Here is a 26,627-nt window from a genome sequence, read left to right on the forward strand (position 1 = left end):
GATCTTGTACCGTTTCTCAACAAGTTGACGCGAGATTCGACCGGCTGTCGTAAATTTCCTAATGAGTCGAGCGAGAGTGCTCCATCCGCAAGTCGAACTTGTTCGAATTAGGGAAGTGGCGGGGACCCTAATTCTGAGTTCTCAATTAGTTCTGGTGCCTGTGGCAACAGATTCCATCCTTTGGCGGTGGCATTGCTGTAGAGCATAGAAGCAGCCTCTGTGAACGCTCATGGGCCGCAACATGCTGCTCGGTTCCGTGGTCTGCCCGTCTATCTCTTCGGCGTCGTCAAAATCCAGATCCAGGCATTATGCGACTCTGATAGCCGAGTTGCAGATATCAGCCTATACTTGGCAGAATCTCACGCCCATGCAATGGAGTTTGAAACTGCGGAAAAACGCGAAACTATTGATTATCTGCATAGTGAACCTCTATCCATGGAGAGGTTACTGATATGAGCTAATGTCTATTATATGGGATTCCTATCGACTACTGCATGGCCATTACGCAATCGATACTGTTCTCCATGGCCAGGACTGCATGGAGGGTGGTGCTTCATCCATCTATGCGAGCATAGTTGGCTGTCCTAGTCTGGTACTATGAGGCTTGTTTCTTCAACCTGAAGCGTCTTATTTGTTTAAATGTATCCAATACAACATTTATCAATGCATTTATTTGGTGTTTGTATTTATTGCTTACCGTTGTTAGGGCAAGCTATGGGACAGCGCTGTGCTATACATTGAGAGGTTGCCCTCAATTTGGATCAATGCCACACTGTAAAAATGATAGGTTCAGGCATTTCTTGCGCTTGAAGGAACTTACTATCTTGTTTGTAGTGTTGGAGGAGCCTGAAATTACTGTATAACACTTGGTATTTTGGATGATTTTCCATGATTGTGGAGCAATCTTGCAGTCTTGCGGGTATTGAAGCTTAAGGTATGGTCTATTGAATTGTCTTTAGGTATGGGGATTCTATGATATGATCAAATTAAGTGCAGTGGTTGTTGGTATGTACGCCCAAATATCTCAAGCCTAGTCCAAGCTTGGAAGATTCGAACTTCGAAGAAGCTCATCCAAACAAGAATGTGGCTTTCCCAGACGAATCAACAACTTCATCCAAACGAGTCATAGTTAACCCAAAGAAGTCCCATTCTTATTTCATTCTTCTTTTAACAGGGCTGGAGGCAGGAAATATGAAAGGCTAAGGTGGCTTCAGGTTGAAGAAGAGTAAAAAAAAAAGAAGAAGAGAGGATGAAGAGGAGGGTTTGGGAAATTTAGGTAAGAATATGATTTTTGGCATTTCTTTTGTTGATTGAATTTGATAGGCTTCAAGGCTTGAATGAGGAGAAACTCTTTCAAGATCAAAATATTATTTCAGATTATTTTGTGTTAGATTGGATTGTTGATTTAGGAATTTTTTTATATTTAGGAAATTATTATTTTAGGTTATTTATGAAAGGACAAGACTTTGGGGAAATATATATAAGAAAATTCATCCTGAGAAATATCTTGTGATTGAGATGTGATATTCAATATCTAATATATGGAGGAAATTATCCTTAGGCTTAATGTTTATTAATTTCTATAATTTGATCAAATTATTATATGCGTATAAATATAACTTTTTTCAGATGGAGCATGTCATTTGCACATGATGCTGGTAGTAAAATTATTTTATATTAAGGATCACTTGTTCAACTAATTTCAATATATTTGAAATAAACTCAATTTATATGATTGTTTAATAGAATATTCTACTTATTTAAATACCTAGATTTTGATTAATGCATGAAATGCTTTATCTTTGATGCATATTAATACAAGTTAATTTATGTGGATATCATTTTTAAATAATTTAAATGCCTATGATGATTATAGTAAAGTTATAGGAAGGCAATGAAAAGTCATGTAATGTGGGATAGTTTGGCAAATAAAGAAGTCCTGTGCAGAGAGATGCAAGTTATTGTCAGTAGTTTGTAAGCTCGAGGCTACATGTACCAAGGATAGAGACTTTGATCTTTTTATTCTTAAATTAGCAAATATTAACTATAGCTATAGAAAAAACCAGGAAGCAAATTGGTTTGATTTCTATTGAATCTCTCTCAAGGTTTCCTCTACCAAACTTATCACATAAATCCTCTATTCTTGATGGGCATTTTTCTGAATATCATATATATATATATATTATATTGTATCTTGATTTCATTAACCTCATTGTTTGTGCTGGTGGTTTGAATCTAAGTATACCAATGTTTTAGAGTTTAGTCTTCCTATGCATGAATTTGCCAATATTGGGCGTTGCAAGATAAAGAAGCAGCAAGAAGATTGGTTAACTTGCTCTGTAATATCTCACAAGCATTCTGCCTGCGAAACTTCTCAAATGAATCGTCTATTCTTGATATGCCTTGGTCTAAATATAGCTCTATGTCTTATATCGTATCTATAATTCTTTATCATCATCATTTGGGTTAGTGATTTTTAGGTTTGGGACTATATGTACCAGGGTAGAGATTTTGATCTATGTAGTCCTGTATTAGCCAATACTGCTTGCAGCTATAGAATAAGCAGAAAGCAAACTAGCAGGATTGCTATTGAATATCTCTTAAGTATTCTGCTTACCAAACTTCTCATTTAAATTATCTGTCCTTGATATTAGTTGGTATTGATGTTATTTTATATATTTTATTGTATTTAAAATTCATTATCTTTATCATTTATAGTAGTGGTTTGAACGTTTGAGGCTACATGTACCAAGGTTAGAGAATTTGATCTCTCTAGTCTTGAATTAGCCAATACTGGTTGTAGCTAGAGAAAGAAGGGGGAAGCAAACTGGTCGGCTTGCTCTTCAATATCTCGCAAGCATTCTGCTTACCAAACTTCTCACATAAATGTTCCATCCTTGATATACCTTGATCTAAATATCATCTTATATCTTGTGTTGTGTCTAAAATATTTTTTCATTATCCTTCATGTTATATTGGTCAGGATTGAGGCTTCTTGTAGCAAGTTCAGAGATTTTGATCTCTCTTGCCTCGAATTAGCCAATCCTAGCTGTAGCTATCACTAGAATCTGGAATCAAACTGGCTGGATTGTTCTTGAATGTATCTTAAGCATTTTGCTTACCCTACTTCTCATATAAATCCTCTATCCTTAAAATATCTTGGTATTGTCTTATTGTCTTGTTTATATCTAAAATTTATTATCCTCATCATTTATATGCTAATGTTTGGAAGTGTTGAGGCTACATATACCAAGGTTTTAGACTTTTTGGTCTCTCTAATCTTGAATTAGCCAATAATATCTGCGGCTGGAGAATGATGTGGGAAGAAAACCGGTCAGCTTGCTCTCAATATTTCGCAAGCACTCTGCTTACCAAAGTTCCCACGTAAATATTTTATCCTTAATTTTTCTTTGTTGAATATCTAATATATATATATATTGTATCTTACCACATCACTTATACTTGTGGTTTTTAGGTTTGAGTAGGTCGGTACATATGTCGTGCTAATTTAGTGGTTTGAAATTGATATTTATCTCTCTATATTATTGGAAGATAAATTGATATCTATTAGTGGATGAGAATTTTCTTGTGAATAATCCTGTGTGATTTCATAAACTTGTTTTTATCCCAAAATGATAATTTCTACTAAAGGTGATAAAAAGCATATGTGGGCTGTGACATAATGCTAGATTTATTGGTTGTTGATGGCTTTAATATTGTGGTTTACAAGTTTTGTTTTAGCCCGATAAAAAAAAATAAAATAAAATTCTGTTTACGGGCTTTCAATTTACTTATTAGGCAATCAGCATACCAAATTTCCAGAATTCACACATTATATATGTTAACTTGCTTTTCTTTTCCAATTTGATATGGGTGCTCAAAAAGAATTTATGGGTGTTAACCACTTTTGAATGTCTTTCTTGCAAATCAGTTGATGCTGTTGTTTCTCATTAATATTGTTAATGGTTTTAATGCCCATCAAACTATCGTGCTTTACGAGTGCTTTTTGTTTTTATGAATTATAGCTAGTTGGCTGTGGCATAATTAATTATGTTTCTAATATGACCTAATTATAAAAGGTCATGCAGTTATCATTTGGGAGATTCCATTGTTTTTAGACTTTTATTTTATTTATTTTAACTTACTTTGGACGAAATGGAAAGAATATTGTTATACCGATTTTCATGATTTTTTTAGGTGATTTGCTTTTGAGCTTTCTTAACCAGTACCTTTTTCCTTTTAGGATTCTTGAGAGCTACATGAAAAGAAATTGTGGTGTCAACCACTTTTCAATGGCCTTCTTGCATATCAGTTGTTCTTTTTTTTTTTTATTTTGTTAATAATCTGAGCAACAATGATGAAATCATCCGGCCAATTTGCTATACTACACTTCAAATTGTGTCACTGTCCCCACATGCTCATTTCAAAACATCAGACCTTTAGTTAGCATTTTTTTTCGATATAACTAGTTTGCTGAAAGTCATCAGCCTATTTAGAAGGATGGGTCAAAAACATTCCACAAATATGGATATGTTATCCATGTGTATAATTTATGGAAGAAGCCTTGAAATGTGAAATTGAACCATGAATTGAGCCTTGAAATTTGGAGGGCCAGCCACTTTTATTTTGAATGTGATTGGTTCAAACATAGCTCTCCAAATAAGAGTGTGCATTCAATTGATTTGGTTGGTTTGGTGAACAAATCAAATTTGATTATAAAATATAAAAAATCAAACAAACCAAACAATTTTTAAAACCAAAGCAAACTTTTTTAACCTATCTTCATGGGATTATTTGGATGTTGATGTACTTATATATTGGACTTGATTAATGCATTTAGTTTAGCTTGGTTTTATTTGCAGTTGAGGTCCTTCCTTGTTTGGGATGGCTCTGTGGCCTACCAATAGCAAATATTCTGAATACTTTTTTATCTATGATATGATGAAAACAGTTTTGTTGGTAGATGATTTCTGTTGTAATTTATCATTGTAAAATTTTACAATTTTTTTAAGAATTGTTGATAAACTAAGCATGTATTTTAAGAATTATTAAGGGATATGTTTTGCAGATGGATTTGCTTATAATATATTAATATATCAACAAGTATATCCACCATTAATTAAATCTTACATTATTATAAAAATTAGTGAATTTTTCTACTTGAATTCTGAGTGCAAAAAAGATTTTTGATTCATTGGAATCTAGAGCACAAGAAGTTTTTGAGGAGAAAAATATTTGATTTTTATGAATGGGGAACAATTTAATAATATTTTAGGGCTATATATGCAAATGTTTGAAAATTAAAAGATGAAGTCTATAGATATTCAGGCAACATCAGATTCAAGCATAAATTTAAAGAAAAAGAAGTTGATTGAGAAGGCATACTCATCAATTCGGTCACCATCATGCTTAATTTCTCTCTCAATCTTTCATTTGTTAACGTCCTCACTATGAATGTCTTTAACTTCTTGGGTGAGGAACGTGAGGTGGAGCAAAATGAATTGTATTAATTGATTATAACATGCAACGAAATTCGGCTTCTGCCAACTTTTATTTTTGTTGGTTTCTCAATGGGTGCTATCATTTATCTTCAGTTCATGCACTTGTGGAGCTAATTTTAATACCATGGCTTCCTAGATCGGTTGCCTGATGAACGTTGGCTTGGCAAAGGGCTTCCCTCTTTGTTCTCTTTCTTCCCCTTGAGAAATTTTACCCTCATCTACAAATCGGATTATGTTGGTATGCACCACTAGAACTCTTTGCTTCTCCTATTGAGCTTTAGTTGGGTTGTCTTTTTTAACCTAGCAAAGTTTTGCTAAGATATTTATAATATCATTTCATAAAAGCATTAACGGTTATTATATGTAATCATTATTGCGAACTCAAAAATATTCAAAATTTATATGATCATTCTCAGAACTAGGATCTTGTCATTTGTTATCCTTTGTTGTACAATTACTATGTTTTCACCTCTTTATTTATTGATTTTTCTATATATTTTTTTAATTTTTCTATCATTTTAAATACATAGTAAGATGTTGACTTCTTATTAGAAATAATGCATAACTATTATTAAAAGTATTTAATGTAGTTATATTCTTTATTTTGGGTTGTGTTTGGGGGGAGTGTTTGTCGCCATATTTGAAGATATGATTTTGTTACTACTTTATGCTAAGGAAAATTCTAGTAGGAATCCAAATTCTGCTCATATGCTCTCTTTGATTTAGTCCGGGCCTCTCCTATACGATGTCGATGTTTGTAACAACATTTAGCAATCAAGCTAATTATGTCACTTGATGTTTCTTATTATTAATTTTAGCTGCTGGTGGTAGCTAATATAACTTTAAAAAGGGGTGAAATCTAGTGTATGGAGCTCCAATGTAGGATTGGGCTGGGGGTTGGTGCATACAACCTTATTGTTGTATTTGCATGGTGATTATTTTTGTGACTGAAACCTCTGACATCTCAGTTTCAATGGATACAACTTTAACTATTTATCCAATCCCTACCCTCCGTGCTCGTCTCGGTAGAAATATTACTTATGTCATATATTGTATCTAAAATCTTTTATCTTCAGCATTTATGTTAGTGGTTTGTTGGTTAGAGGCTACATGTTCCAAGGTTACAGATTTTGATCTCTTTTACCTTAAATTAGGCAATATTGGCTATAGCTTTAAAAAGATGCTGGCAGCAAATTGGTCAAGTTGCTCTTCAATATCTCTCAAGCATTTTGCTTATGAAACTTCTTACTTAAATGCTCTATCTTTGATATGCTTTACTCTGATTTTCTTCTTATATCTTATAATATATGTAAAATTCTTTATCCTAATCTTTTTTTGTTAGTTTTCTGAGGCTACTTGTACCAAGATTAGAGACTTTGGTCTCTCTAGTCTTGAATTAGCCAATACTGGCTGTAGCTAGAGAAAGAAGCGGGAAGCTAACTGGTCGGCTTGCTCTTCAATATCTCACAAGCATTCCGCTTACCAAACTTCTCACATAAATTTTCTATTCCTGATTTGCCTTGGTCTGAATATCATCTTATTTCTTATATTGTATCCAAAATATTTTTTCCTCATCTTTTATACTCGAGTTTGTAAGTTGGAGGCTACATGGAAGGGTTTTTTTTTTTTTCATTTTGAAAAGTTATATAACTGAATACCAAAAATATTGATGATTTAAGTTCTAAAGAGAAGAGATAAGTCATGAAAAAATGATTTTATAAATATTATCTATGATGAAAAATGGGTGTTTTTAAAAGTAGTTTAGAGTAAATATACAAAATTTTCACTCATTATAGGCTTATGACAGGAATTAGAATCAAATTTGTATATTTTTTATTAGAATCTTTTCTTCATAGTTGCAGTTTTTTTTTATGATAAAGTTCAATCGTTAAGATCTTTTGTGAACAATTCAATAGTAAAACGATGCATGAATTCCCTAGAAGATAAATGCTTAGAATTAATAAAATAATAAGCATGTATATATTTTTTCATGCATGTTTAGTGAATGTGAAAGTGATATTTATTAATTAATATCATTGTAAGGTTAAGAATCCGTCTGGTGGAACTTTTGCACAACTTTACTTTTCGTGCTTGCTCAAACCATTGAAATTCCGTTGTGAGAAGCCATTTTTTTAATCAAATCTGTTAGAATAAGCTGTAATCTTGATGTTGTCTGACTTTTTTGTAGGAAAAAATTTATAATACCTATACAAACTTGCAGATAATTTACTTTAACCAAAAGTGATGGGGTATCAGCGGCTTTTGCATGCACTACTCATATCAATTGTTGTTTACCTTATTTTGTCATTAGCCATATCAACAACTATGAAATCATCCAAACAAGCTGTTATGTAGCAGAACAATGGGCCCTATTGTAGCATTTTCTAGTAGTTAAGGTATATTTTATCCTTCTCAATTATAACTAGATTGCTGCAAGTATTTATTTGTTGATGTAATTGAAATAGTAGGGTCTTCTGCTTTTCATATAAGGATATTCAAATTTTAATTGAGTTTTTTTCATTTTAATTTCTAAAAAAATTCATCTACTTCATTTTTTTTGCCATTCATGCATCTTGGATCCAGTAAACTATCATGCATGGATGAAAATTGCCATTCATGCATCTTGTAACAGAGCTGGAGGCAGGAAATATGAAAAGCTAAGTCTAAGATGGCTTCAGGTTGAAGAAGAGAAAAAAAGGAGAGGGTGAAGAGGAGGGCTTGGGAAATTTAGGTAAGCATATGATTTTTAGCATTTCTTTTGTTAATTGAGTTTGATAGGCTTAAGGATTGAATGAGGAGAAATTCTTCAAGATCAAAATATTATTTCAGATTATTTTGTGTTAGATTGGATTGTTGATTTAGGAATTGTTTTATATTTAGGAAATTATTATTTTAGGTTATGTATGAAAAGACAAGACTTCGGGGAATTATAGTTAAGAAAATTCATCCTGAGAAATATCTTGTGATTGGATGTGATATTCAATATCTAATATATGGAGCAAATTATCCTTAGGCTTAATGTTTATTAATTTCTATAATTTGATCAAATTATTATATGCTTATAAATAGAACTTTTTTCAGATGGAGCATGTCATTAGCACCTGATGTTACTTGTAAAATTATTGTATTTTAAGGATCACTTGTTCAACTAATTTCAATATATTTGAAACAAACTCAATTCATATGATTGTTTAATAGAATATTCTACTTATTTAAATACCTAGATGTTGATTAATGCATGAAATGCTTTATCTTTGATGCATATTAATACAGGTTAATTCATGTGGATATCATTGTTAAATAACTTGAATGCCTATGATAATTATAGTAAAGTTATAGGATGCCAATGAAATGTCATGTAATGTGGGATAGGTTGGCAAATAATGAAGTCCTGTGCAGAGATGCAAATTATTGTTAGTAGTTTGTAAGCTCGAGGCTACATGTACCAAGGTTAGAGACTTTATCTTTTTATTCTTAAATTAGCAAATATTGACTATAGCTATTGAAAAAAACAGGAAGCAAATTTGTTTGATTGCTCTTGAATATCTCTCAAGGATTCCTCTACCAAACTTATCACATAAATTTATCCTTAATTTTCTTTGCTGAAATATCTTATATATATATATATAATATATATATATATATATATATATCTAATATAATATATATATATATATATATTAGTATATATATATATATATATATATATTGTATCTTATACCACATCAGTTATACTTGTGGTTTTAGGTTTGAGTAGTCGGTAATCATATGTCGTGCTAATTCAGTGGTTTGAAATGTATATTTTTTTATCTCTCTATATATTGGATAGATAAATTGATAGTAATATTAGTGGATGAGAATTTTTCTTGTGAATATCCTGTTGATTCATAAAACTTGTTTTTATATCCCAAAAATGATAATTTCCTACTAAAGGTGATAAAAAGCATATGTGGTCTGTGACATAATGCAGATTTTTGGTATTGGTTGATGGCCGAATTAATCGGTTAAAACTAATATTGTGGTTTACAAGTTTTTTTTTAGCCCGATAAAAAAAAACTAAAATAAAATTCTGTTTAGCGGCGCTTTCAATTTACTATTAGGCAATCAGCAATACCAAAATTTCCCAGAATTCACACGATTAATATGTTAACTTGCTTTTCTTTTCCAAATTTGATATGGGTGCCAAAAAGAATTTATGGTGTTAACCACTTTTGAATGTCTTTCTTGCAAATCAAGTTGATGCTGTTGTTTCTCATTAATATTGTTATGGTTTTAATGCCCATCAAACTATCGTGCTTTACGAGTGCTTTTTGTTTTTATGAATTATATGCTAGTTTGGCTGTGGCATACTTAATTATGTTTCTAATATGACCTAATTATAAAAGGTCATGCAGTTATACTTGGAGAATCCCATTGTTTTTTAAGACTTTTAGTTTATTTTTTTAACTATACTTTGGACGAATGGAAGAATATTGTTTATAACGATTTTCATGATTTTTTTAGGGTGATTTGGCCTTTTGAGCTTTCTACCAGTACCTTTTTCCTTTTAGGATTTCTTGAGAGCTACATGAAAGAATTGTGGTGTCAACACCACTTTTCAATGGCCTTCTTGCAATATCAGTTGTTTCTTTTTTTTTTATTTTGGTTAATAATCTGAGCAACAATGATGAAATCAATCCGGCCAATTTGCTATACTAACACTTCAAATTGTGTTCACTGTCCCCAACATCTCATTTCAAACATCAGAACCTTAGTTAGCATTTTTTTTTCGATATAAATAGTTTGCTGAAAGTCATCAGCCTATTTAGAAGGATGGGTCAAAAACATTCCACAAATATGGATATTTTATCCATGTGTATAATTTAATGGAAGAAGCCTTGAAATGTGAAATTGAACCATGAATTGAGCCTTGAATATTTGGAGGGCCAGCCACTTTGATTTTGAATGTGATTGGTTCAACATAGTCTCCAAATAAGAGTGTGCATTCCAATATTTGGTTGGTTTGGTGAACATCAAATTTGGATTATAAATTTATAAAAAAAATCAAACAAACCAACAATTTTTAAAAACCAAAGAAACTTTTTTAACCTATCATTCAATGGAAATTATTTTGGATTTGATGTACTTATATATTGGGACTTGATTAATGCATTTAGTTAGCTTGGTTTTATTTGCAGTTGAGTCCTTTCCTTGTTGGGATGTGCTTTGTGGCGCTACCAATAGCAATATTGAAGTACTTTTTTTATCCTATGATATGATGAAAAAGTTTTTTGTTGGTAGATGAATTTCAGTTGTAATTTATCATTGTAAAATTAATACAATTTTTTTTTAAGAATGGTTGATAACTAAGCAGTATTTTAAGAATTATTGAGGGATAATGTTTTGCAGATGGATTTGCTTATAATATATTAATATATCACAAGTATATCCACCATTAATTAAATCTTACATTATTTATTAGTGAATTTTTCTACTTGAATTCTGAGTGCAAAAAAGATTTTTGATTCATTGGAATCTAAGAGCACAAGAAGTTTTTTTTGAAAGGAGAAAAATTTTGATTTTTATGAATGGGGAACAATTTAATAATATTTACGGGCTAATATATGCAAATTTTGAAAATTAAAGAGATGAAAGTCTATAGATATTCAGCAACAATCAGAATTCAAGCATAAATTTAAAGAAAAAGAAGTTGATTGAGAAGGCATACTCATCAATTCGGTCACCATCATGCTTTAATTTCCTCTCTCAATCTTTTCATTTGTTAACGTCCTCACTATGAAATGTCTTTTAATTCTTGAGGTGAGGAACGTGAGGTGGAGCAAAATGAATTGTTATTAATTGGATTAATAACATGCACGAATTCGGCTTTCTGCCACTTTTATTTTTGTTGGTTTCTCAATGGGTGCTAATCAATTTTATCTTCAGTCATGCACTTGTGGAGCTAATTTTATACCATGGCTTCCTAGATCGGTTGCCTGATGAACGTTGGCTGCAAGGGCTTCCCTCCTTTGTTCTCTTTCTTACCCCTTGAGAATTTTACCCTCATCTACAAATCGGATTAGTTGGTAGCACCCACTAAGAACTCTTTGCTTCTCTATTGAGCTTAGTTGGTTGTCTTTTTAACCTAGCAAAGTTTTGCTAGATATTTATAATATCAATTCAATAAAGCATTAACGGTTATTATATGTAATTCATCTATTGCACTCAAAAATATTCAAAATTTTAATATGATCATTCTCAGAACTAGGATCTTGTCATTTGTTTTTTATCCTTTGTTGTACAATTACTATGTTTGCACCTCTTTTATTTATTGATTTTTCTATATCATTTTTTAATTTTTCTATCATTTTAAATACATAGTAAAGATGTTGACTCTTATTAGAAAATAATGCATAACTATTATTAAAAGTATTAATGTAGTTATTTCCTTTATTTTGGGTTGTGTTTGGGGGAGTGTTTGTCGCTAGCATATTTGAAGATATGATTTGTTTAGCTTACTTTATGCTAAGGAAATTCTAGTAGGAATCCAAATTCTGCTCATATGCTCTCTTTGATTAGTCCGGGCCTCTCCTATACGATGTCGATGTTTGTAAAAAACTTTAGCAATCAAGCTAATTATGTCACTTGATGTTTCTTATTATTAATTTTAGCTGCTTGGTGTTAGCTATATAACTTTAAAAAGGGGTGAAATCTAGTTATGGAGGCTCCAATTGTAGGATTGGGCTGGGGGTTGGTGCATACAACCTTATTGTTGTATTTGCATGGTGATTATTTTTGTGACTGAAAACCCTCTGACATCTCAGTTCAAATTGGATACAACTTTACTATTTATCCAATCCCTACCCTCCGTGCTCGTCTCGGTAGAAATATTACTTATGTCATATATTGTATCTAAATCTTTATCTTCAGCATTTAACATCTTTTTATTCTTAATTAGCAAATATTGACTATAGCTATTGAAAAAAACAGGAAGCAAATTTGTTTGATTGCTCTTGAATATCTCTCAAGGATTCCTCTACCAAACTTATCACATAAACCCTCTATCCTTGATGAACATTTTTCTAAATATCATCATATATATATATATTATATTGTATCTTGATTTCATTATCCTCATTATTTGTGCTGGTGGTTTGAAGCTTAGTTAACCAATGTTTGAGACTTCAGTCTTCTTTTGCATGAATTTGCCAATATTGGTGGTTGCAAGATAAAGAAACAGCAAGCAGATTGGTTAACTTGCTCTATAATATCTCACAAGCATTCTGCTTACGAAACTTCTCAAATGAATCGTCTATTCTTGATATGCCTTGGTCTAAATATAGCTCTATGTCTTATATTGTATCTATTATTCTTTATCATCATCATTTGGTTTAGTGGTTTTTAGGTTTGGGACTATATGTACCAGGGTAGAGATTTTGATCTCTATAGTCCTGTATTAGCCAATACTGCTTGCAGCTATAGAAAGAAGCAGAAAGCAAACTAGTAGGATTGCTATTGAATCTCTCTTAAGCATTCTACTTACCAAACTTCTTATGTAAATTATCTGTCCTTGATATTAGTTGGTAATTATGTTATTTTATATATTTTATTGTATTTAAAATTCATTATATTTATCATTTATTGTAGTGGTTTGAAAGTTTGAGGCTACATGTACCAAGGTTAGAGAATTTGATCTCTCTAGTCTTGAATTAGCCAATACTGGTTGTAGCTAGAGCAAGAAGGGGGAAGCAAACTGGTCGGCTTGCTCTTCAATATCTCGCAAGCATTCCGCTTACCGAACTTCTCACATAAACGTTCCATCCTTGATATACATTGGTCTGAATATCATCTTATGTGTTGTATCTAAAATATTTTTTCGTTATCCTTCATGCTATGTTGGTCAGGATTGAGGCTTCTTGTAGCAAGTTCAGAGATCTTGATCTCTGTAGCTTTGAATAAGCCAATCCTAGCTGTAGCTATCACTAGAATCTAGAATCTAGAATCAAACTGGCTGGATTGTTCTTGAATGTATCTTAAGCATTTTGCTTATCAGACTTCTCATATAAATCCTCTATCCTTACAAGATCTTGGTATTGTCTTATTGTATAGTTTTATATCTACAATTCATTATCCTCATCATTTATATGCTAATGTTTGGAAGTGTTGAGGCTACATGTACCAAGGTTTTAGACTTTTTGATCTCTCTAGTCTTGAATTAGCCAATAATATCTGTGGCTAGAGAATGAAGCGGGAAGAAAACTGGTCAGCTTGCTCTCAATATTTTGCAAGCACTCCGCTTACCAAAGTTCCCACATAAATATTTTATACTTAAAATTTTTTGGGAATATCTAATATCAATATTGTATCTAACCTCATCACTTAAACTTGTGGTTTTTTGGTTTGAGGCTGCATGAAAATATTTTATTATGGGTATATAACTGAATACCATAAGTAGTTCTAAAGTGTTTAAACAAAGTATTTCACTCATTGTGGGATTATGATAGGCATTAGTATTAAATTTGCGTGTTTCTACTAGTTATTTTTTTTCTAGCATTGAAAGTATTTTATTTTGATAATGTGGTATGATCTTTTTTCGAATAATTCACCTGTAAAATAATGCTTGAATTCTTTAGAAGATAAAAGTATAGAATAGTAAAATAAAGAGTAAGTAGGTACATATGTCATGCTAATTTAGTGGTGTCAAATTGATATTTATCTATCTATATTATTAGAAGATAAATTTATATCTATTAGTGGATGAGAATCATTTTGTGAATAATCCTGTGTGATTTCATAAACTTGTTTTTATTCCAAAATGATAATTTCTACTAAAGGTGATAAAAAGCATATGTGGGCTGTGACATATTGCTAGATGTATTGATTAAAGTTGATGGCTCTAATTGTCACGACCCAACCCGACCGGGACGGATCCCGCTCGCATCGGGCCGCGACGGAACTTTCGAAAATCCAGGATCTAGCTTTGGAATTTGTTTCAGACTTTCTTCCAAGTATTAAACAGACAGAAAAACACATAGCTACTATAACATCTAAATGCAGAACGGTTTATCTATCTTTTATTTCATCAAAACAATCATATACAGATACAGTACATGGCTTACAGACAGAAAGAACAGAACAGAAAAGCCATGACTGTACAAAAGTCAAAAGTACAAAATACCTAATCACTGATCAGACTCTGAACTGCTAATCCAAAACTTCCTTCTCTTTCCCAGAACCTGAAAACCACACAGAAAGCAAGGATGAGCTAACAGCTCAGCAAGACATCAATCACCAATCAAAATAATCAGAAACTCACATCAGAAAACATATCAGAAAAGTATCCGTATAGAATTCGAACAATCGTACAGAAATCGTATAACAGACAGAACAGATAACAACTCAATCAGAAATCAAACATCGGATACGGAAAACTGAAGTCATATCTAAATCCAAGTTCAAATCAGAGATCATAAAGCTTCAAATCACAGATCAGATAGGATCGTACAGAATAACCAACAACATACAGAAGTCATAGCAAAAATAATCACATTACAGCTTTACAGAACAGATAATTTCATAACAGAACTTCCTTCCAGATGTCAGAACTTCCTCTTATATCTCCCTTGTGCTTATAGCACCAGAACTTTCCCTTATGGCTCCCTTTTGTGCTTATAGCATCAGAACAGAATAGATATACGGAATTTCAGATTTCAGAACTTCCCCTTATGTCTCCATTCCCGGACCCAGACAACGGAATCACATAGGATTCCGGCCCCTTATAACTCCCTTCTGATAGCATACAATTAATCAATTAATTCAATGTACAATTCAGGACAAAAGCAGAATTCGTACGAAAAACCAGCGGCATAACAGCAGCATACGGAATTTACACAAAATTCACAGATTTAAAAATTTACCAAATTATCACAGAATATTCACAACAACATTGTAAGACTTTCATTGTACTGAAGTAACATTTTTCAACATCCTAATAATTTGCAAATCAATTAAAACGCCGCATAATTCAAAATATCCGGTAAAAATCTTCCAGAAAATATCCAAAACTTGCATAATTATCATCTCAGAAACATACCAAAAGTTACGCGGTAAAACCTTTGTCAGAAGAAAATAATACCAGAAATTCGCTAACGGAAACAAAATTCGGAACAGAAAATGCGTCAAAAATCTCGTTTCTGAAAATTGAGAAAGGCGGAATGTGCCTTACCTCGAGTCGATCAACTTTCCCAACTACAGCGACGGACGAAAACGAGTCTAAGTCGCCCAAAAATTCACTTTTTCCTCTTTTCCTTCGGTTTTCTCTCTCCTGGGCTTTCTCTCTCTTCAAAATCGGCACTATTCGCATATTTATCAAGCAGGTTTGTCCCGGGACGATCTTCTCTGGATCAAATCGTTCAGACGAAAATTAAATTCCAAATTTTCGTCCCTGGACGAAACTCTCTGTCTCGGTTTGTACCGACGGTTCGTCCCGACCCTTCCAGGTTCGTACAGACGAAAATGACAGATTTCTTCATAATTTCTTCACAATTTCTTCAGTTCGTTCGGGACTAAGGCAGTTCGTACGGGACTAACAGCACTAAAAAAACAGCTTTTTGAAGGGTTTTTTACTAATCTTGTGGTTTATAAGTTTTGTTTTAGCATGATAAAAAAAATTAATAAAATTCTGTTTATTGGCTTTCAATTTACTTATTAGGCAATCAGCATACCATACTTTGAGAATTCACACATTATATATGTTAATTTGCTTTTATTTTCCAGTTTGAGATGGGTGCTCAAAAAGAATTTATGGGTGTTAACCACTTTAGAATGTCTTTCTTGCAAATCAGTTGATGCTGGTGTTTCTCATTAATATTGTTAATGGTTTGCATGCCCATCAATCTATCGTGCTTTACGAGTATGTTTTTTGTCTTTAAGAATTGTAGCTTTTTGGCTGTGGTGTGGCATAATTAATTATGTTTCTAATATGACTTAATTAGAAAAGGTCATGCAGATATCACTTGAGAGATTCCATTGTTTTAGAGTTTTAATTTATTTCTTTTAACTTGTGTTAGACGAAATGGAAAGAATATTGTTGGACTAACTTTTATGATTTTTTTAGGTGATTTGCTTTTGTGCTTTCTTAACCAGTACATTTTCCCTTTTAGGGGTCTTGAGGGCTATATGAAAAGAATAGTGTGGTGTCAACCACTTTTCAATGGCCTTCTTACATATCAGTAGTTATTTTTTTGTTTTGTTAATAATCTGAGCAACAATGATGAAATCATCCGGACATTTTGCTATACCACACTTCAAATTGTGTCATTCTGTACTCACACGCTCATTTCAAAACATCAGACCTTTAGTTAGCATTTTTTTCGATATAACTAGTTTGCTGTAAGTAAATATGTTTCAGATTTAATTGAATTAAGAGCACGGCCATCTATTTTTCACTTGGGGTTTAAGTTTTTTTTTTTTTAAATTTAATTTCAGTTATATTTATGACAATGTGCAGGATATTTTACATCATTTTGAGTTGTGATTGAGCTTGTGCACTTTTGATCACCTTGTCTTATATTTTATGAAGGCATTCGACTGTTTACCCTTCCATAATTCTTATCATCTTTTACATTCATGAGATATTGATTTATAGGCGTTCTAACACCTTTATTGGAGATTTGCAACCTAGGAGAAGAATAATTTATGCCATTGGGCCAACTACCATATTAGGAGGCACTATTAACTCTTTTCATCAGATTATTACTGTGTGAAATGCTTTGACATGATCGCTTTATTTTTATAAGCACAAGTTTCTTTTCTTATTCATTCAGATAATTTGTTATATGGTGCAAAATTTTATGAGAGCCATAGAAATGTTCTTTCGTTCTTATTGCACCTTAACCTATTGTATCACAATAGTTAGATTTCAATTAAGTGTAAGCCTTCTCCAGTCTTGAAATTTGCACTTGAACATTATACTTCAATGTTGAATCTTTTCTATTTTCCATTGAACCCTTCAAAATCTCTTATAATATGTAAATAAAGATAAACTTTAAATCTTATTCAAGTTTGTGAAAACCCATTAAAAGATTGTATAGGAAATGTAAATGATCAAGTAAAATGAAATTATTTAATAAACCAAGAAATAAGACTACAGAAGACAAAAAAAAAAAAAGAGTTGGCCTATCAGTTCTAAGAATAGCGATAGTGGAGTAGCAGTGGGGTCAGAGTAACAGTGGGGGTACAAGTTCTTGTGGCATGCGATGCTGCGTGCCCATGAGATATAACTCATATAAGGCTCCCGGTTTAGTACAGGAAATATAAATGATCGAGTAAAATAAAATTAATTAATAAACAAAAATAATAGTAGAGATTAGAGAAGACCAAAAAAAATGGAGAAGTGGGTGTCAGTGTTAAGAGTAGCAATAATGGAGTAGCCATAGCATTAATGCAACATTGGGTTTGAGGTGCAAGTTCTTGTGGCATGCAGACGCGCATGCCCATAAGGTAGAAGGCTCTCAGTTATAGTTCTTGGGTTTTTTAAAGAAATATGTTTAGGCTTTAAATAACCTTTGGGTTTATAAATTAATTCAACATTTTTGACTTATAAATAAAAAAGTTTAGAAGAACCTAACATTTTCTAAATAGTATGGAGGCATGCCTCACTCCGACTAAGGCGTACACCCTAGTTTGTTTGTATACATGAGGCATATGCCTCATAGCATTCTATGTGCCTCCGACAGAAGCATGCCTCAAATTGGACAAATTTAAACCATAATTTGGACAACAAAAGATTTGCTAAAACATTAAGATCGATCACAACTTCTATCTAACAATATCTCAAGTGTGTAATGATCAAAATAAGTCAAATATCAATAATGGCTTTGGAGATAGGGGTGTTTACTATTTGGATAAAACCTACAAAATAAATTGAATTGATTTTGTTTGATCAGTTTGGTTCTAGAGTTAAATTACTTTTGTAGTTGTTGATTTTAGTTTTTGCCTTTGTTTTTTTGAACAAACTAAAAATTAAATTATATTATATTTTTCATTTTTATTTTGCTGTTGACCCAATTTATTAAGTTATCGATAAACCAAAATGTTGCCTCTTAATTTTTATTTGTTTCCATGTTGACTAGACATAATGGAATCTCAACCAAGCAAATTGGATTTGGTCATTTAATTCAAGATATATGTTAAACTAAATAAGGAAAAGTTCGCTTTGGTTTTAAAAATTGTTTGGGTTGTTTAATTTTTTAGATTTTATAATCAAAATTGATTTGTTCACCAAACCAACCAAAACAATTGAATGCACGCTCTTATTTGGAGTGCTATGTTTGAACAAATCACATTCAAAATCAAAGTGGCTGGCCGCTGGCCCTCCTTCAAATTTAAAGGTTCAATTCATGGTTCAATTTGCTTCTTCCGTAAATTTTACACATGGATACCATATCCATATTTTGTGGAATGTTTTTGACCCATTCTTCTAAAGAGGCTGACGACTCTGTTGAATTGCATTTGAACCTATCTTCATGGGATTATTTGGATGTTGATGTACTTATATATTGGACTTGATTAATGCATTTAGTTTAGCTTAGTTTTATTTGCAGTTGAGGTCCTTCCTTGTTTGGGATGGCTTTGTAGCCTACCAATAGCAAATATTCTGAGTACTTTTCTTATCTATGATATGATGAAAACAATTTTGTTGGTTGATGATTTTAGTTGTAATTTATCATTGGAAAATTTTACAATTTTTTTAAGAATTGTTGATAAAGTAAGCATGTATTTTAAGAATTATTGAGGGATATGTTTTGCGGATGGATTTGCTTATAATATATTAATATCAACAAGTATATCCAGCATTAATTAAATCTTACATTATTAAAAAAATTGGTGAATTTTTCTACTATATTTCTGAGTGCAAAAAGATTTTTGATTCATTGGAATCTAGAGCACAAGAAGTTTTTGAGGAGAAAAATATTTAATTTTTATGAATGGGGATCAATTTAATAATATTTTAATAGGGCTATATATGCAAATGTTTGAAAATTAAAAGATGAAGTCTATAAATATTCAAGCAACATCAGATTCAAGCATAAATTTAAAGAAATAGAAGTTGGTTGAGAAGGCATACTCAACAATTCGGTCACCATCATGCTTAATTTCTGACGCCACAAATTCAGCCGCAATCCCCTTCTTTCGATTCTTGAAGTACACAGAAGGATATTCCCAAAAAAAAGTACACAGAAGGGTGACTGTCCGTAGTCATTTCTGAAGATTTAGATCTTTATGTGTGTTCACCCATCCCAAACCCCACCAAACGTGGCTATCCAACTGCTAGCAGCCATTTGTACAACCCGCAGGGACCAACTGGGTTGTTCAACTGCTGTCCATTTTCTTCCAAGTCATCAGAACTGTTGTAAGTCACAAGAACAGCAGCAAAAACAATTTTTCTGGCTGCTGTCCAGCTTTTCCAATCATACAACATCTCCAACCGCAGGAGTTTCACAGCCGTTCTTTACTGCCTTAAATAGTTTCTTGAAGAATAGCACTAGATGCCTTCTAGATGGACATTGCAAGGATCACGTCAAGTGCAGAAATAGAAGATCTTCAACAAGAAATTATTCGACTCAAACGACGGTTGTCAAGGCTTGAACAAAGGACAGACTGGAGCACTCTCGGCCAAGACTTTGATGGTTTCCAATCGCGGGACAATTATGCTTCGATGAAGGATTCAAGATCCTTCGTTCTAACTAAATCCTTAGGAACCGACGGCGACGACGACGACGACGACGAGGGCATTGCAGAGGATCAGATCTCTTCGACCCCACCCTCGATCGAATTCAACTTTAAAGAATTTGAAGATTCGTTGTCGAAATCGTCATCTTTGCCTATCTTTGATGAACCCATGTATGACGTGTATGATGACGACATGTTCTTGATGTTGATACACCTGTGAATAATGATGATAAAAGCAAGCCAATTCAAGAGGTCATTGCATAAAGGAATAATGTTGGAGACGAATGCACGGTAAATGTTAATGCCATGATTCCAGCATTTGAATGTGTTCATGATGGTTGGGATGTTATTGAACTCAAGGTGGAAAACAACAAGTTTTGTCTGTTGGTCCACTTTAGATGTGTGGATGACAAGAGATTGAGAGCTTTAGCCGATCATGTTAAATCGGTGTTGAAAGAGTACCCAAAGCTACGGCTAACTCCAGGAAGAAAGGTGCTAGAGATTCGCTCCATTATTAAATGGGATAAAGGGAGGGCTATGGAGTTCCTGTTAAAGTCTCTTTGATTAGTAGATTGCAAGGACGTATTGCCTGTTTATATTGGTGACGATCTAACAGATTAAGATGCTTTCTCAATCACAAGTACTCCATTTGCTTATGCTACTCCTGAGAGATTGAGGATTGGTAGGCAAGTTGATACCGGATGGACCTATCCAGACTGGTTTAGCCAACCAAACCCGCCTCCTTGTGGCCAACTAGACATCTTTCCACGAGCCTGAAGTTCCTCCTACCCTGGTATAATGACGCCAGAGCTGAGCCATTAATTGTATTAACTTCAGGATAGTTTAATCCATTTGATAGTTTATATGGCTACATAGGATTAGTGTTTGCCTATGTTGTGTGTAGCCTAGTAGGTTGCTATGGTTTGTCTATAAATATATAGCCATTAAGTGTAATGAGGCAGATTTTAGAGAATAAAGAAAACGAAGGCTTTTGCCTTGTTGTTTTGGATTCCTGTATCCTGAGAGTGATCTTAGGTGGTGGATTCTTTCTCCAAGGAGTTCTTGGAAACTTGCTCAGCCTCGGTCACCGGATCGTTGACGTGGATTTGTCGAGCCCCCTCCGGCCCAGTGTCAATTTCTCTCTTTATCTCTCATTTGTTAATGTCCTCACTATGAACGTCTTTAACTTTGTTGGTGAGGTGGATCAAAAGGCATTGTATTCATTGGCTTTAACAGGCATCGAAATTCGCCTACTGCTGGCTTTTATTTTTGTTGGTTTCTGGATGGTTGCTATCACTTATCTTCAGTTCATGTACTTGTGGAGCTAGTTTTAATATCATGGCTTCCTAGATCAGTTGCCTGATGAACCTTGGCTTGGCTAAGGGCTTCCCTCTTTGTTTTCTTTCTTCCCCTTGAGAAACTCACCCTCATCTACAAATCGGGTTATGTGGGTATGCACGACCAGAACTCGTTGGTTCTCCTATTGAGCTTTAGTTGGGTTGCCTTTTTTAATCTAGTAAAGTTTTGCTTAGATATTTATAATATCATTTCATAAAAGCATTAACGGTTATTATATGTAATCATTATTGCGAACTCAGAATATTCAAAATTTATATGTTCTTTCTTAGAACTAGGATCTTGTTTTTTGTTATCCTTTGTTGTACAATTACTATTTTTTCACCTCTTTATTTATTGGTTTTTCTATCATTTTAAACACATAGTAAGATGTTAACTTCTTATTAGAAATAATGCATAATTATTATTAAAAGTAATGAATGTAGTTATAATCTTTATTTTGGGTTGTGTTGGAGGGGAGTTTTTATCTCCATAATTGAAGATATGATTTTGTTCATTTTGTTATTACTTTATGCTAAAGAAAGTTCTAGTAGGAATCCAAATTCTGCTTATATGCTCCCTTTTTAGTCCAGGCCTCTCCTATACGTTGTCGATGTTTGTGACAATATTTAGCAATCAAGCTAATTATGTCACTTGATGTTTCTTATTATTAATTTTAGCTTGTGGGGTTGGATAATATAACTTTTAAAAAAGGGTGAAATCTAGTGTATGGAGCTCCAATGTAGGATTGGGGTGGGGGTTAGTGCATACAATCTTACTGTTGTATTTGCATGGTGATTTTTTTTGTGACTGAAACCTCTGACATCTCAGCTTCAATGGATACAACTTTAATTATTTATCCAATCCCTACACTCCGCGCTCGTCTCGGTAGGAATATTACTCGTGTCATATATTGTATCTAAAATCTTTATTTTCAGCATTTATGTTAGTGTTTTGTTGGTTAGAGGCTACATGTTCCAAGGTTAGAGATTTTGATCTCTTTAACCTTAAATTAAGCGATACTGGCTATAGCTTTAAAAAGATGCTGGCAGCAAATTGGTCAAGTTGCTCTTCAATATATCTCAAGCATTTTGCTTATGAAACTTCTTACTTAAATGCTCTATCTTTGATATGCTTTACTCTGATTTTCTTCTTATATTATATTATGTATGTAAAATTCATTATCCTTATCTTTTTTTGTTTGTTTTCTGAGGCTAGTTGTACCAAGATTAGAGACTTTGGTCTCTCTAGTCTTGAATTAGCCAATACTGGCTGTAGCTAGAGAAAAAAGCGGGAAGCTAACTGGTCGGCTTGCTCTTCAATATCTCACAGGCATTCCGCTTACCAAACTTCTCACATAAATTTTCTATTCCTGATTTGCCTTGGTCTGAATATCATCTTATATCTTAATATTGTATCCAAAATATTTTTTCCTCATCTTTTATACTGGAGTTTGTAAGTTGGAGGCTACATGGAACGGTTTTTTTTTTTTTTTTTCATTTTGAAAAGTTATATAACTGAAAACCAAAAATATTGATGATTTAAGTTCTAAAGAGGAGATAAGTCATGAAAAAATGATTTTATAAAGATTATCTATGATGAAAAATGGGTGTTTTTAAAAGTAGTTTAGACTAAGTATACAAAATTTTCACTCATTATAGGCTTATGAGAGGAATTATAATCTAATTTGTATATTTTTATTAGAATATTTTCTTCATAGGTTCAGTTTTTTTTTTAAATGATAAAGTTCAATGGTTAAAATCTTTTGTGAACAATTCAATAGTAAAGCAATGCATGAATTCCTTGGAAGATAAATGCTTAGAATTAATAAAATAATGAGTATGTATATATTTTTTCATTGCTGTTTAGTGAACGTGAAAGTGATATATATTAATTAATATTATTGTAAGATTAAGGATCCGTCTGTTTGAACTTTTGCACAACTTTACTTTTTGTGCTTGCTAAGACCATTGCCGCACTTCACTTACCTATAGCTTTTTTGCCACTTTTCAAGAAATTTCTGTTGTGAGAAGCAACTTTTTTTAACCAAATCTGTTAGAATAAGCTGTAATGTAGATGTTGTCTAACTTCTTTGAAGGGAAAAAATCATAATACCTATAATAACTTGCAGAAAATTTACTTTCACCAAAAGTGATGGGGTATCAGCGGCTTTTGCATGCACTACTCATATCAATTGTTGTTTACCTTATTTTGTCGTTAGTCATATCAACAACTATGAAATCATCCAAACAAGCTGTTATGTAGCAGAACGTTGGGCCCTATTGTAGCATCTTCTAGTAGTTAGGTATATTTTATCTTTTTCAATTATAACTAGTTTGCTGCAAGTATTTATTTGTAGATGTAATTGAAATAGCAGGGTCTTCTGCTTTTCATATGAGGATATTCAATTTTTAATTGAGTTTTTTTCTTTTTAATTTCTAAAAAAATTCATCTACTACTTTTTTTTTGCCATTCATGCATCTTGGATCCAGTAAACCATCATGCATGGATGAAAAAAGCAGTGTTTGTCGATTTTTTTAGTAGTTTCAAGTCACCTTAATGGGCAAATCAGGAGTTTCTTAGTGATTCAGTACTGTGGCCCTGTTCAAATTTATCTTGCATTTCTTTTAGTGGTTTGTAAGCTTGATGTTATGAGATTTCATGTATTAAGGTTAGAGATTTTGGACTTTCTAAGCTTTGACTAACCAATACTAGTACTATTAAAATGAATGAAACAAATTGCTTAGCAAATTATTAGGCCTGAACTTCTCAACTTTGTATTTTGATTCATTGGAATATGGAGTACAAGAAGCTTTTGAGGGGAATATATCTGTGCATTATTATGATTTATGAATGAAGAGCAATTTAATAATATTTTAAATTCAGAAGACATACTTGTCGTCAATTCACTCATCATCACTTGTAATTTCTCTCATAATCTCTTATTGTTTGTGTCCTCAACCTCAACATCTTTGACTTTGTGGCGACGGCGGAGCAGAAGAATTTGAGCTTACACTTGCATGACAATTTGTCCACTTTCAGCTTCCATTTTGTGTTGTTTTCGCAATAGTTGCAGTCTCCTATCATCAGTTCATTTACTTATGAGCTAATTTTGATGCTCCAAGTGTTTAGCTACGTAGCCCGGCAATATTTAGACTTCGTTTGGGACTGTTTTTTTATTGCTTCTTAAAGTAACTTTTTAGTGCAATAATTAAAAGTTTTATACTAAAAAGCTGCTTTAAGAAGTTATAAGAAAACAGTCTCAAATGAAGCCTTAGCCTCGGTAAAAGTGCTTCCCTTATAGTTATCCTTTCTTTCCCTTGACCTCTTTTGTGCTTACATCTACAAATATAGTTACTGCTTTGTAGGATTGATGTACTCACCCACTTTTCATGTTTTTTGAACGCAGTTTGCCACAGATTGATGGCCTTTAGGCTTGTTGCCCTTTGCCATGATTGTAAACTTTTATGGCGCATGTCAGAATTTATCGTAGTCGCAACATGGCTAAATGGTGTACATTACATAATGAGGATTGCAGAAATATAAGATATACATTGATTAGCAAGGAAAGGAGAAAGCGCTAGACTGATTGGCCAAACAGGGAGAGGAGATAGTGTTGTATATTGTGGCCAAATGAGAATGTATGATTATAGTATTTACTAAAGTTTAGTGCCTAGTTTTACTTCTTCTTTTTTTTCTCACTGTTTTTGCGAAGGATCCACTTTTATCTTTGCAATGTAAATATTGGGTATAAGCAATTCTTCTTATTGTTTTCGTGATGGATCAATGTAGGTATTTGCAATGTGAATGTTTACTCCTATAAAGTATTTCATCTCATTTCTTGTGTAATATTTGTGTAGATCTTTCGTTCTCCTTTTATTTTATTCTAATAAAAAACTGAGAAGAATGTGTTGTTGTCATTTTTATTTTGCAAAGTTAGAAAGTCACTTAAGGAAAACCAACTCATGCCCATGTAACTAGACATCACAATGTCAACGTTTTAAAAATCGGACCGGACCGGCCGGTTGAACCGGCACTCGGTCGGCCGGTTCGATCAGCTGAAGAAATCGGGTAATCAAAGAATCGGTATTGAACCGGTTCGACCGGCGGTCGGACCGCAAAACCGGCGAATCGGAAACCGTGTATGAACCGGCCACTTAAGCCTAATGCGATTTCCACCGTTTGAGTAAAACACTAAAACATGTAAAACGAAGCCTAAATTTTATTTTCTACCTCCCGTAACTCCCGAAGCCGCCCGCTCCCGTGTCCGATTTTCTTCCTTCGTCGCTGCACTGGGCGATGCAGCTCGACTTCGTCCGTTCGTCGCTGCTCGCTGCAGATACTCCTTCGCCGTCCAGTTCTTAATCGTTGGTGCTTGAATCATTGTAAGATGTTAACTTTATTTTGAACAAATGTTATTATCATGATTAATAAAATGTCGGCATTTTGCCATGGATTTTGTTTCTCGGAGTCTGAGAGCCTCCGGAGCTCATGATCGGATGCAGTTGGGATTTTCTTCTGTCATTCCTATTGCTACGTTAGGCACGATTTTTTCATATAGAGCCTTTTGCCCTATTCTGCTCTACCACTGACGTCGGATCAAGAGATCCGAGGTCGGATTTTGAGAACCGTATCTTTGCTCTATTTTGTCTTCTTATGATTTTGCCCTATTTTGTTCTTCTTTAAACCGTATGTTTGCTCCCATAATCTTCTTATGATGAATATTAGTATTAAGGTTTTTTTTTTTTTTTTTGTACTGTTTGAGCCTATTAGGACTATTAGATTATATAAATTAGTTTAGTTAAGTGCAATTGTGTTTGCTGCGCTTCAAGACAGGAGCAATGGAACTTTGTTTGGCGACTTAGCTTAAAATCAAGTTTTACAGGAATACTTGTTTTGTTTTGTTGTAATTCTTTATTTGTGGTTCTCTTATTTAGTTGGCCATATGGATTTACATAGGAAAAAAATGGAGGATGCTTTATACTTGAACAAAATACTGGATAAGCTACTAAAATTTTGTTCCTTCATCCTTATGCTAAAGATGATAAGTCTTGGACCTTCTACTAACTTTCCCCATAT

General features: G+C 33.1%; 1 long non-coding RNA gene and 4 other non-coding genes across 6 annotated transcripts; all 5 read left to right on the forward strand.

The window, feature by feature from the left end:
• The first annotated feature begins 309 nt into the window (after positions 1-309).
• Positions 310-25,397, forward strand: LOC110106210. 2 transcript variants are annotated; one of them, XR_003700458.1, is made up of 4 exons: positions 310-592; positions 707-934; positions 1,175-1,276; positions 24,958-25,397. It is a non-coding gene; the product is annotated as an uncharacterized LOC110106210 (long non-coding RNA). The 2 variants fall into 2 exon arrangements; XR_003700457.1 differs by lacking the exon at positions 24,958-25,397 and having other exon boundaries at positions 1,175-1,524.
• On the forward strand, positions 2,795-2,886 carry LOC114579461. Its single transcript, XR_003700463.1, has one exon. It is a non-coding gene; the product is annotated as a small nucleolar RNA snoR109 (small nucleolar RNA).
• LOC114579458 lies at positions 6,909-7,000 on the forward strand. The gene has a single exon (XR_003700460.1). It is a non-coding gene; the product is annotated as a small nucleolar RNA snoR109 (small nucleolar RNA).
• LOC114579460 lies at positions 13,201-13,292 on the forward strand. Its single transcript, XR_003700462.1, has one exon. It is a non-coding gene; the product is annotated as a small nucleolar RNA snoR109 (small nucleolar RNA).
• LOC114579459 lies at positions 22,818-22,909 on the forward strand. The gene has a single exon (XR_003700461.1). It is a non-coding gene; the product is annotated as a small nucleolar RNA snoR109 (small nucleolar RNA).
• Positions 25,398-26,627: the final 1,230 nt, after the last annotated feature.

This window comes from Dendrobium catenatum, unplaced genomic scaffold, assembly GCF_001605985.2.
Source record: "Dendrobium catenatum unplaced genomic scaffold, ASM160598v2 fragScaff_scaffold_390, whole genome shotgun sequence".
NCBI classification, from domain to species: domain Eukaryota; kingdom Viridiplantae; phylum Streptophyta; class Magnoliopsida; order Asparagales; family Orchidaceae; genus Dendrobium; species Dendrobium catenatum.